The 12,518-nt window shown below is 43.7% G+C and overlaps 9 non-coding genes across 9 annotated transcripts; all 9 read left to right on the top strand.

The window, feature by feature from the left end:
• The first annotated feature begins 1,528 nt into the window (after positions 1 to 1,528).
• Positions 1,529 to 1,717, top strand: LOC141210590 (U2 spliceosomal RNA). Its single transcript, XR_012280745.1, has one exon. It is a non-coding gene; the product is annotated as a U2 spliceosomal RNA (small nuclear RNA).
• A 1,125-nt stretch (positions 1,718 to 2,842) lies between these two features.
• Positions 2,843 to 3,033, top strand: LOC141208455 (U2 spliceosomal RNA). The gene has a single exon (XR_012278684.1). It is a non-coding gene; the product is annotated as a U2 spliceosomal RNA (small nuclear RNA).
• A 1,125-nt stretch (positions 3,034 to 4,158) lies between these two features.
• LOC141208454 (U2 spliceosomal RNA) lies at positions 4,159 to 4,349 on the top strand. The gene has a single exon (XR_012278683.1). It is a non-coding gene; the product is annotated as a U2 spliceosomal RNA (small nuclear RNA).
• Positions 4,350 to 5,471: 1,122 nt separating this feature from the next.
• Positions 5,472 to 5,662, top strand: LOC141208452 (U2 spliceosomal RNA). The gene has a single exon (XR_012278681.1). It is a non-coding gene; the product is annotated as a U2 spliceosomal RNA (small nuclear RNA).
• A 1,122-nt stretch (positions 5,663 to 6,784) lies between these two features.
• LOC141208451 (U2 spliceosomal RNA) lies at positions 6,785 to 6,975 on the top strand. Its single transcript, XR_012278680.1, has one exon. It is a non-coding gene; the product is annotated as a U2 spliceosomal RNA (small nuclear RNA).
• A 1,121-nt stretch (positions 6,976 to 8,096) lies between these two features.
• On the top strand, positions 8,097 to 8,287 carry LOC141210120 (U2 spliceosomal RNA). Its single transcript, XR_012280298.1, has one exon. It is a non-coding gene; the product is annotated as a U2 spliceosomal RNA (small nuclear RNA).
• A 1,122-nt stretch (positions 8,288 to 9,409) lies between these two features.
• LOC141208450 (U2 spliceosomal RNA) lies at positions 9,410 to 9,600 on the top strand. The gene has a single exon (XR_012278679.1). It is a non-coding gene; the product is annotated as a U2 spliceosomal RNA (small nuclear RNA).
• Positions 9,601 to 10,722: 1,122 nt separating this feature from the next.
• On the top strand, positions 10,723 to 10,913 carry LOC141208449 (U2 spliceosomal RNA). Its single transcript, XR_012278678.1, has one exon. It is a non-coding gene; the product is annotated as a U2 spliceosomal RNA (small nuclear RNA).
• A 1,122-nt stretch (positions 10,914 to 12,035) lies between these two features.
• Positions 12,036 to 12,226, top strand: LOC141208448 (U2 spliceosomal RNA). Its single transcript, XR_012278677.1, has one exon. It is a non-coding gene; the product is annotated as a U2 spliceosomal RNA (small nuclear RNA).
• Positions 12,227 to 12,518: the final 292 nt, after the last annotated feature.

Here is a 12,518-nt window from a genome sequence, read left to right as displayed (position 1 = left end):
AAGGAGAGACAAGCAAATCCGAGGCGTCCATTTGCCAGGTGGGGGAGGGCTAGAAGCAAAAGTTACTGGATATATGGATGATGTAGCCATAACATGTAAAGATGCCCTGTCTATCCGGAAAACACTACGGCAAGTGGAATACTTCTGTGGTGGATCTGGTTTTAAAGTAAATTTTAATAAAAGCTGTATTTTAAATGTGGGGAATATGATTTTAAATGATGTACCGGTTCCTGAATGTGACTCTGTAAAGATTCTAGGTGTGATTTTTAACGAAACAAACAAAGGTAAAGAAAGCTGGGATCTTGTGGCACAAAAGGTAAATCAAAAACTATGTATGTGGAGGTTGAGGAAATTAACAATGGAAGGGAAGGTACTAGTTATAAAAATGGTAATTGTGCCTTTGTTATTGTACTTAAGTTTGGTGTTCCCCCCCCCACACATACCTTTACGAAAATAATCAAAGCTTGTTTCACTTTTTTCTGGAGCTCCAAGATGGAGAAATTGAAAAGAGAGTTAGTGGTCAAGCCTAAAGAGAAAGGCGGTAAAGATTTCCCCGATTTTAGAGCTTTTGTTTTAATAAGATTTTTTGTTTTATGTTTTAATGCACTGTCGAAAAATAGTTATTGGTCATATTTTATCCGTTTTAACACAGGTTATTTTATGAAACGTCATGGATGGTTTGAAACAGTTTTAAGTTCCCCATATGCTCTTAATACACCAGAAAGCTATAAGATTTTAGGAACTATTGTAAACACGTATGACTTAAAAGGGAAAAGTGCAGAAGACTTAAGAGATAGCAAAATGACTTTAAATGGTTTCAAACAAAAGGAATCAATTGTACAGATTGGGAATTTTAATGATAATAAATGTACTGACATATGGAAAGTTATTAATGAACCCTATCTTTTTAATTCCCAGAAGGACCTGGCCTGGAGCTGTGTGCATGATTGTCTTCCATGTCGGGCATTCCAACACCGAAGAGGACTCGTGAGAACTGCCAGATGTCCAAGACAAAGATGCCTCGGAGATGAGACTGTTTTACATGTTTTATGGACTTGTCACTTTGCACGACAAACATGGACTACAATATTTCCTTTGCTTCAAAAAATGACAAACATTAAGGATCTTACTTTTGAAACTGTCTTATTTGGTCGTGTGGAGTGCCCCAACGCCAGCAAGAGGATCATCGCATGGAAGACAATCAGTACCATCAAAGAAGCTCTATGGAAGGCCAGGAACATCCTTCTTTTTAAATACGATGTTTTATCTGTGAAAAATGTTTTAGAGTTGGCTTTTAGTGAAATGTATATGTATTATTTATTGGATAAAAAGAGAAATGTAATTTTATCAAAACAATGGCTGGTAAAAGAATGGAACACAGCAATCTAAACACATTGTCTGTATTTTAATGTAATTTTATTGCCTTATTGAACTGAAATCAATTTATGTACGAATGTATTTTAAAATGTAATGATTTTATGTTCATATCTAATGTATTGTAATTAAGTTTTATCCAATAAACGGGTGTACCTATGTTTGGGTACATTCCAAGTCAAAAAAAAAATCTGTTCTTATCAGTTTAATATCTGATACGTCCCCTATCTGGGGACCATATATTAAATGGATTTTTAGAACAGGGAGATGGAAAAAGAGCTTGCTCTGTCCACTCCACGCATTGACCTGGTATTGCAGTATCTCCAGGACCGGTGCACCCCTTCTTTAATGCAGTTTCTAAAATCAGAAAGAATTGAATTCAATGCTTTTTGTTCATTTTGCTTGTTTGTCGGATTTTGGGATGGACTCTTTGGCTTTGCTTTTCTTCTCCTCATTGGATTTTTCATGTTAAAAGTTGCAGAAGCCAGATGACAAGCTCATTTTGGTTCAACTTCAGCAACTGTGCATTGCATTGCCATGTAATGTAATGTAATGCAATGCTATCTATCTAGCTCTCCCTCTATACTTCCTTTTGGATAAACAGACATATTAGGCAAGCATTTTGGAGCTTTCACCTAAATAACTACAGGTGGTGAGATAAGCTGCACAATATAATTGACCTTTCAGTATATTGTTGCACACACACCATCTATTTAGCAAATGCCCTTGTTATCAACAGCAGCCTTTTAAACTCACCTGAGCTAACAGGTATGTGAGCTGGTTACTCTGCTGCGCTTAAAATTTCTTTTTTGGTTTGCTACAATGCCTTTTCTGAAACGTTGTCTCCCTCTGCTGGAACACTGACTTCTTTCATTTAATGCCTGCAGACTATAAAAGAGAAACCAACCCAAAAAGTTTGGTTGATTAGTCTGTGGCATTCTTTTAAACTGTTGCTTATGGCGGTCTTTGTGAGCTTCTCAGTGACATTCAGCCATCCAGGTATCCCGCCTGCAGTAGACGGCATGTGGCAATGGAACGCTGGCTGCGCGTGTCATAATAGGCTCTGAGCCTTTATATACCTGCGCACAGCAGCAGCCACCTTCAGTCTGCTGCTGGACAGCCAGCAGCAGCAGCAGCAGGAGAGGTAATTAATCAGCAACCCTCCTGCTAAGGGTAGACAGCTGCTCGTTCCACCCCCCCCCCCCCCCGCCTTAATTGGTTCTCCTCCCTTCCAACGGTGTTGAGGCGGGTGGGAACAGCCGGGGGTTGAGGGTACTGTGCTAAAAGAGGTGGAGTTATGCAGATCTAAAACGCGTGGATTGCAGCAGCAGCAAGCCGAAAAGTGCAGGCATGTGAGGGATCTAGAGGTTGACAGCATGTCTTCTTAACGGGAGTCCAGGTGGCCATCTCCACAAATGGACTTTTCAGAATCCTTGGGTGGCACCGTAGTCGGAAACCAATTCTGGTTATCGCTTCTCGGCCTTTTGGCTAAGATCAAGTGTAGTATCTGTTCTTATCAGTTTAATATCTGATACGTCCCCTATCTGGGGACCATATATTAAATGGATTTTTAGAACAGGGAGATGGAAAAAGAGCTTGCTCTGTCCACTCCACGCATTGACCTGGTATTGCAGTATCTCCAGGACCGGTGCACCCCTTCTTTAATGCAGTTTCTAAAATCAGAAAGAATTGAATTCAATGCTTTTTGTTCATTTTGCTTGTTTGTCGGATTTTGGGATGGACTCTTTGGCTTTGCTTTTCTTCTCCTCATTGGATTTTTCATGTTAAAAGTTGCAGAAGCCAGATGACAAGCTCATTTTGGTTCAACTTCAGCAACTGTGCATTGCATTGCCATGTAATGTAATGTAATGCAATGCTATCTATCTAGCTCTCCCTCTATACTTCCTTTTGGATAAACAGACATATTAGGCAAGCATTTTGGAGCTTTCACCTAAATAACTACAGGTGGTGAGATAAGCTGCACAATATAATTGACCTTTCAGTATATTGTTGCACACACACCATCTATTTAGCAAATGCCCTTGTTATCAACAGCAGCCTTTTAAACTCACCTGAGCTAACAGGTATGAGAGCTGGTTACTCTGCTGCGCTTAAAATTTCTTTTTTGGTTTGCTACAATGCCTTTTCTGAAACGTTGTCTCCCTCTGCTGGAACACTGACTTCTTTCATTTAATGCCTGCAGACTATAAAAGAGAAACCAACCCAAAAAGTTTGGTTGATTAGTCTGTGGCATTCTTTTAAACTGTTGCTTATGGCGGTCTCTGTGAGCTTCTCAGTGACATTCAGCCATCCAGGTATCCCGCCTGCAGTAGACGGAATGTGGCAATGGAACGCTGGCTGCGCGTGTCATAATAGGCTCTGAGCCTTTATATACCTGCGCACAGCAGCAGCCACCTTCAGTCTGCTGCTGGACAGCCAGCAGCAGCAGCAGCAGGAGAGGTAATTAATCAGCAACCCTCCTGCTAAGGGTAGACAGCTGCTCGTTCCACCCCCCCCACCCCCCGCCTTAATTGGTTCTCCTCCCTTCCAACGGTGTTGAGGCGGGTGGGAACAGCCGGGGGTTGAGGGTACTGTGCTAAAAGAGGTGGAGTTATGCAGATCTAAAACGCGTGGATTGCAGCAGCAGCAAGCCGAAAAGTGCAGGCATGTGAGGGATCTAGAGGTTGACAGCATGTCTTCTTAACGGGAGTCCAGGTGGCCATCTCCACAAATGGACTTTTCAGAATCCATGGGTGGCACCGTAGTCGGAAACCAATTCTGGTTATCGCTTCTCGGCCTTTTGGCTAAGATCAAGTGTAGTATCTGTTCTTATCAGTTTAATATCTGATACGTCCCCTATCTGGGGACCATATATTAAATGGATTTTTAGAACAGGGAGATGGAAAAAGAGCTTGCTCTGTCCACTCCACGCATTGACCTGGTATTGCAGTATCTCCAGGACCGGTGCACCCCTTCTTTAATGCAGTTTCTAAAATCAGAAAGAATTGAATTCAATGCTTTTTGTTCATTTTGCTTGTTTGTCGGATTTTGGGATGGACTCTTTGGCTTTGCTTTTCTTCTCCTCATTGGATTTTTCATGTTAAAAGTTGCAGAAGCCAGATGACAAGCTCATTTTGGTTCAACTTCAGCAACTGTGCATTGCATTGCCATGTAATGTAATGTAATGCAATGCTATCTATCTAGCTCTCCCTCTATACTTCCTTTTGGATAAACAGACATATTAGGCAAGCATTTTGGAGCTTTAACCTAAATAACTACAGGTGGTGAGATAAGCTGCACAATATAATTGACCTTTCAGTATATTGTTGCACACACACCATCTATTTAGCAAATGCCCTTGTTATCAACAGCAGCCTTTTAAACTCACCTGAGCTAACAGGTATGTGAGCTGGTTACTCTGCTGCGCTTAAAATTTCTTTTTTGGTTTGCTACAATGCCTTTTCTGAAACGTTGTCTCCCTCTGCTGGAACACTGACTTCTTTCATTTAATGCCTGCAGACTATAAAAGAGAAACCAACCCAAAAAGTTTGGTTGATTAGTCTGTGGCATTCTTTTAAACTGTTGCTTATGGCGGTCTCTGTGAGCTTCTCAGTGACATTCAGCCATCCAGGTATCCCGCCTGCAGTAGACGGAATGTGGCAATGGAACGCTGGCTGCGCGTGTCATAATAGGCTCTGAGCCTTTATATACCTGCGCACAGCAGCAGCCAACTTCATTCTGCTGCTGGACAGCCAGCAGCAGCAGCAGCAGGAGAGGTAATTAATCAGCAACCCTCCTGCTAAGGGTAGACAGCTGCTCGTTCCACCCCCCCCCCCCGCCTTAATTGGTTCTCCTCCCTTCCAACGGTGTTGAGGCGGGTGGGAACAGCCGGGGGTTGAGGGTACTGTGCTAAAAGAGGTGGAGTTATGCAGATCTAAAACGCGTGGATTGCAGCAGCAGCAAGCCAAAAAGTGCAGGCATGTGAGGGATCTAGAGGTTGACAGCATGTCTTCTTAACGGGAGTCCAGGTGGCCATCTCCACAAATGGACTTTTCAGAATCCTTGGGTGGCACCGTAGTCGGAAACCAATTCTGGTTATCGCTTCTCGGCCTTTTGGCTAAGATCAAGTGTAGTATCTGTTCTTATCAGTTTAATATCTGATACGTCCCCTATCTGGGGACCATATATTAAATGGATTTTTAGAACAGGGAGATGGAAAAAGAGCTTGCTCTGTCCACTCCACGCATTGACCTGGTATTGCAGTATCTCCAGGACCGGTGCACCCCTTCTTTAATGCAGTTTCTAAAATCAGAAAGAATTGAATTCAATGCTTTTTGTTCATTTTGCTTGTTTGTCGGATTTTGGGATGGACTCTTTGGCTTTGCTTTTCTTCTCCTCATTGGATTTTTCATGTTAAAAGTTGCAGAAGCCAGATGACAAGCTCATTTTGGTTCAACTTCAGCAACTGTGCATTGCATTGCCATGTAATGTAATGTAATGCAATGCTATCTATCTAGCTCTCCCTCTATACTTCCTTTTGGATAAACAGACATATTAGGCAAGCATTTTGGAGCTTTCACCTAAATAACTACAGGTGGTGAGATAAGCTGCACAATATAATTGACCTTTCAGTATATTGTTGCACACACACCATCTATTTAGCAAATGCCCTTGTTATCAACAGCAGCCTTTTAAACTCACCTGAGCTAACAGGTATGTGAGCTGGTTACTCTGCTGCGCTTAAAATTTCTTTTTTGGTTTGCTACAATGCCTTTTCTGAAACGTTGTCTCCCTCTGCTGGAACACTGACTTCTTTCATTTAATGCCTGCAGACTATAAAAGAGAAACCAACCCAAAAAGTTTGGTTGATTAGTCTGTGGCATTCTTTTAAACTGTTGCTTATGGCGGTCTCTGTGAGCTTCTCAGTGACATTCAGCCATCCAGGTATCCCGCCTGCAGTAGACGGAATGTGGCAATGGAACGCTGGCTGCGCGTGTCATAATAGGCTCTGAGCGTTTATATACCTGCGCACAGCAGCAGCCACCTTCAGTCTGCTGCTGGACAGCCAGCAGCAGCAGCAGCAGGAGAGGTAATTAATCAGCAACCCTCCTGCTAAGGGTAGACAGCTGCTCGTTCCACCCCCCCCCCCCGCCTTAATTGGTTCTCCTCCCTTCCAACGGTGTTGAGGCGGGTGGGAACAGCCGGGGGTTGAGGGTACTGTGCTAAAAGAGGTGGAGTTATGCAGATCTAAAACGCGTGGATTGCAGCAGCAGCAAGCCGAAAAGTGCAGGCATGTGAGGGATCTAGAGGTTGACAGCATGTCTTCTTAACGGGAGTCCAGGTGGCCATCTCCACAAATGGACTTTTCAGAATCCTTGGGTGGCACCGTAGTCGGAAACCAATTCTGGTTATCGCTTCTCGGCCTTTTGGCTAAGATCAAGTGTAGTATCTGTTCTTATCAGTTTAATATCTGATACGTCCCCTATCTGGGGACCATATATTAAATGGATTTTTAGAACAGGGAGATGGAAAAAGAGCTTGCTCTGTCCACTCCACGCATTGACCTGGTATTGCAGTATCTCCAGGACCGGTGCACCCCTTCTTTAATGCAGTTTCTAAAATCAGAAAGAATTGAATTCAATGCTTTTTGTTCATTTTGCTTGTTTGTCGGATTTTGGGATGGACTCTTTGGCTTTGCTTTTCTTCTCCTCATTGGATTTTTCATGTTAAAAGTTGCAGAAGCCAGATGACAAGCTCATTTTGGTTCAACTTCAGCAACTGTGCATTGCATTGCCATGTAATGTAATGTAATGCAATGCTATCTATCTAGCTCTCCCTCTATACTTCCTTTTGGATAAACAGACATATTAGGCAAGCATTTTGGAGCTTTCACCTAAATAACTACAGGTGGTGAGATAAGCTGCACAATATAATTGACCTTTCAGTATATTGTTGCACACACACCATCTATTTAGCAAATGCCCTTGTTATCAACAGCAGCCTTTTAAACTCACCTGAGCTAACAGGTATGTGAGCTGGTTACTCTGCTGCGCTTAAAATTTCTTTTTTGGTTGGCTACAATGCCTTTTCTGAAACGTTGTCTCCCTCTGCTGGAACACTGACTTCTTTCATTTAATGCCTGCAGACTATAAAAGAGAAACCAACCCAAAAAGTTTGGTTGATTAGTCTGTGGCATTCTTTTAAACTGTTGCTTATGGCGGTCTCTGTGAGCTTCTCAGTGACATTCAGCCATCCAGGTATCCCGCCTGCAGTAGACGGAATGTGGCAATGGAACGCTGGCTGCGCGTGTCATAATAGGCTCTGAGCCTTTATATACCTGCGCACAGCAGCAGCCACCTTCAGTCTGCTGCTGGACAGCCAGCAGCAGCAGCAGCAGGAGAGGTAATTAATCAGCAACCCTCCTGCTAAGGGTAGACAGCTGCTCGTTCCACCCCCCCCCCCGCCTTAATTGGTTCTCCTCCCTTCCAACGGTGTTGAGGCGGGTGGGAACAGCCGGGGGTTGAGGGTACTGTGCTAAAAGAGGTGGAGTTATGCAGATCTAAAACGCGTGGATTGCAGCAGCAGCAAGCCGAAAAGTGCAGGCATGTGAGGGATCTAGAGGTTGACAGCATGTCTTCTTAACGGGAGTCCAGGTGGCCATCTCCACAAATGGACTTTTCAGAATCCTTGGGTGGCACCGTAGTCGGAAACCAATTCTGGTTATCGCTTCTCGGCCTTTTGGCTAAGATCCAGTGTAGTATCTGTTCTTATCAGTTTAATATCTGATACGTCCCCTATCTGGGGACCATATATTAAATGGATTTTTAGAACAGGGAGATGGAAAAAGAGCTTGCTCTGTCCACTCCACGCATTGACCTGGTATTGCAGTATCTCCAGGACCGGTGCACCCCTTCTTTAATGCAGTTTCTAAAATCAGAAAGAATTGAATTCAATGCTTTTTGTTCATTTTGCTTGTTTGTCGGATTTTGGGATGGACTCTTTGGCTTTGCTTTTCTTCTCCTCATTGGATTTTTCATGTTAAAAGTTGCAGAAGCCAGATGACAAGCTCATTTTGGTTCAACTTCAGCAACTGTGCATTGCATTGCCATGTAATGTAATGTAATGCAATGCTATCTATCTAGCTCTCCCTCGATACTTCCTTTTGGATAAACAGACATATTAGGCAAGCATTTTGGAGCTTTCACCTAAATAACTACAGGTGGTGAGATAAGCTGCACAATATAATTGACCTTTCAGTATATTGTTGCACACACACCATCTATTTAGCAAATGCCCTTGTTATCAACAGCAGCCTTTTAAACTCACCTGAGCTAACAGGTATGTGAGCTGGTTACTCTGCTGCGCTTAAAATTTCTTTTTTGGTTTGCTACAATGCCTTTTCTGAAACGTTGTCTCCCTCTGCTGGAACACTGACTTCTTTCATTTAATGCCTGCAGACTATAAAAGAGAAACCAACCCAAAAAGTTTGGTTGATTAGTCTGTGGCATTCTTTTAAACTGTTGCTTATGGCGGTCTCTGTGAGCTTCTCAGTGACATTCAGCCATCCAGGTATCCCGCCTGCAGTAGACGGAATGTGGCAATGGAACGCTGGCTGCGCGTGTCATAATAGGCTCTGAGCCTTTATATACCTGCGCACAGCAGCAGCCACCTTCAGTCTGCTGCTGGACAGCCAGCAGCAGCAGCAGCAGGAGAGGTAATTAATCAGCAACCCTCCTGCTAAGGGTAGACAGCTGCTCGTTCCACCCCCCCCCCCCGCCTTAATTGGTTCTCCTCCCTTCCAACGGTGTTGAGGCGGGTGGGAACAGCCGGGGGTTGAGGGTACTGTGCTAAAAGAGGTGGAGTTATGCAGATCTAAAACGCGTGGATTGCAGCAGCAGCAAGCCGAAAAGTGCAGGCATGTGAGGGATCTAGAGGTTGACAGCATGTCTTCTTAACGGGAGTCCAGGTGGCCATCTCCACAAATGGACTTTTCAGAATCCTTGGGTGGCACCGTAGTCGGAAACCAATTCTGGTTATCGCTTCTCGGCCTTTTGGCTAAGATCAAGTGTAGTATCTGTTCTTATCAGTTTAATATCTGATACGTCCCCTATCTGGGGACCATATATTAAATGGATTTTTAGAACAGGGAGATGGAAAAAGAGCTTGCTCTGTCCACTCCACGCATTGACCTGGTATTGCAGTATCTCCAGGACCGGTGCACCCCTTCTTTAATGCAGTTTCTAAAATCAGAAAGAATTGAATTCAATGCTTTTTGTTCATTTTGCTTGTTTGTCGGATTTTGGGATGGACTCTTTGGCTTTGCTTTTCTTCTCCTCATTGGATTTTTCATGTTAAAAGTTGCAGAAGCCAGATGACAAGCTCATTTTGGTTCAACTTCAGCAACTGTGCATTGCATTGCCATGTAATGTAATGTAATGCAATGCTATCTATCTAGCTCTCCCTCTATACTTCCTTTTGGATAAACAGACATATTAGGCAAGCATTTTGGAGCTTTCACCTAAATAACTACAGGTGGTGAGATAAGCTGCACAATATAATTGACCTTTCAGTATATTGTTGCACACACACCATCTATTTAGCAAATGCCCTTGTTATCAACAGCAGCCTTTTAAACTCACCTGAGCTAACAGGTATGTGAGCTGGTTACTCTGCTGCGCTTAAAATTTCTTTTTTGGTTTGCTACAATGCCTTTTCTGAAACGTTGTCTCCCTCTGCTGGAACACTGACTTCTTTCATTTAATGCCTGCAGACTATAAAAGAGAAACCAACCCAAAAAGTTTGGTTGATTAGTCTGTGGCATTCTTTTAAACTGTTGCTTATGGCGGTCTCTGTGAGCTTCTCAGTGACATTCAGCCATCCAGGTATCCCGCCTGCAGTAGACGGAATGTGGCAATGGAACGCTGGCTGCGCGTGTCATAATAGGCTCTGAGCCTTTATATACCTGCGCACAGCAGCAGCCAACTTCATTCTGCTGCTGGACAGCCAGCAGCAGCAGCAGCAGGAGAGGTAATTAATCAGCAACCCTCCTGCTAAGGGTAGACAGCTGCTCGTTCCACCCCCCCCCCCCGCCTTAATTGGTTCTCCTCCCTTCCAACGGTGTTGAGGCGGGTGGGAACAGCCGGGGGTTGAGGGTACTGTGCTAAAAGAGGTGGAGTTATGCAGATCTAAAACGCGTGGATTGCAGCAGCAGCAAGCCAAAAAGTGCAGGCATGTGAGGGATCTAGAGGTTGACAGCATGTCTTCTTAACGGGAGTCCAGGTGGCCATCTCCACAAATGGACTTTTCAGAATCCTTGGGTGGCACCGTAGTCGGAAACCAATTCTGGTTATCGCTTCTCGGCCTTTTGGCTAAGATCAAGTGTAGTATCTGTTCTTATCAGTTTAATATCTGATACGTCCCCTATCTGGGGACCATATATTAAATGGATTTTTAGAACAGGGAGATGGAAAAAGAGCTTGCTCTGTCCACTCCACGCATTGACCTGGTATTGCAGTATCTCCAGGACCGGTGCACCCCTTCTTTAATGCAGTTTCTAAAATCAGAAAGAATTGAATTCAATGCTTTTTGTTCATTTTGCTTGTTTGTCGGATTTTGGGATGGACTCTTTGGCTTTGCTTTTCTTCTCCTCATTGGATTTTTCATGTTAAAAGTTGCAGAAGCCAGATGACAAGCTCATTTTGGTTCAACTTCAGCAACTGTGCATTGCATTGCCATGTAATGTAATGTAATGCAATGCTATCTATCTAGCTCTCCCTCTATACTTCCTTTTGGATAAACAGACATATTAGGCAAGCATTTTGGAGCTTTCACCTAAATAACTACAGGTGGTGAGATAAGCTGCACAATATAATTGACCTTTCAGTATATTGTTGCACACACACCATCTATTTAGCAAATGCCCTTGTTATCAACAGCAGCCTTTTAAACTCACCTGAGCTAACAGGTATGTGAGCTGGTTACTCTGCTGCGCTTAAAATTTCTTTTTTGGTTTGCTACAATGCCTTTTCTGAAACGTTGTCTCCCTCTGCTGGAACACTGACTTCTTTCATTTAATGCCTGCAGACTATAAAAGAGAAACCAACCCAAAAAGTTTGGTTGATTAGTCTGTGGCATTCTTTTAAACTGTTGCTTATGGCGGTCTCTGTGAGCTTCTCAGTGACATTCAGCCATCCAGGTATCCCGCCTGCAGTAGACGGAATGTGGCAATGGAACGCTGGCTGCGCGTGTCATAATAGGCTCTGAGCGTTTATATACCTGCGCACAGCAGCAGCCACCTTCAGTCTGCTGCTGGACAGCCAGCAGCAGCAGCAGCAGGAGAGGTAATTAATCAGCAACCCTCCTGCTAAGGGTAGACAGCTGCTCGTTCCACCCCCCCCCCCCGCCTTAATTGGTTCTCCTCCCTTCCAACGGTGTTGAGGCGGGTGGGAACAGCCGGGGGTTGAGGGTACTGTGCTAAAAGAGGTGGAGTTATGCAGATCTAAAACGCGTGGATTGCAGCAGCAGCAAGCCGAAAAGTGCAGGCATGTGAGGGATCTAGAGGTTGACAGCATGTCTTCTTAACGGGAGTCCAGGTGGCCATCTCCACAAATGGACTTTTCAGAATCCTTGGGTGGCACCGTAGTCGGAAACCAATTCTGGTTATCGCTTCTCGGCCTTTTGGCTAAGATCAAGTGTAGTATCTGTTCTTATCAGTTTAATATCTGATACGTCCCCTATCTGGGGACCATATATTAAATGGATTTTTAGAACAGGGAGATGGAAAAAGAGCTTGCTCTGTCCACTCCACGCATTGACCTGGTATTGCAGTATCTCCAGGACCGGTGCACCCCTTCTTTAATGCAGTTTCTAAAATCAGAAAGAATTGAATTCAATGCTTTTTGTTCATTTTGCTTGTTTGTCGGATTTTGGGATGGACTCTTTGGCTTTGCTTTTCTTCTCCTCATTGGATTTTTCATGTTAAAAGTTGCAGAAGCCAGATGACAAGCTCATTTTGGTTCAACTTCAGCAACTGTGCATTGCATTGCCATGTAATGTAATGTAATGCAATGCTATCTATCTAGCTCTCCCTCTATACTTCCTTTTGGATAAACAGACATATTAGGCAAGCATTTTGGAGCTTTCAC

Source organism: Phyllobates terribilis, unplaced genomic scaffold (genome assembly GCF_046119375.1).
Source record: "Phyllobates terribilis strain yellow unplaced genomic scaffold, ASM4611937v1 Scaffold_169__1_contigs__length_4117513, whole genome shotgun sequence".
Taxonomy (NCBI): domain Eukaryota; kingdom Metazoa; phylum Chordata; class Amphibia; order Anura; family Dendrobatidae; genus Phyllobates; species Phyllobates terribilis.
This window is presented reverse-complemented; position numbering and strand designations above follow the sequence as displayed.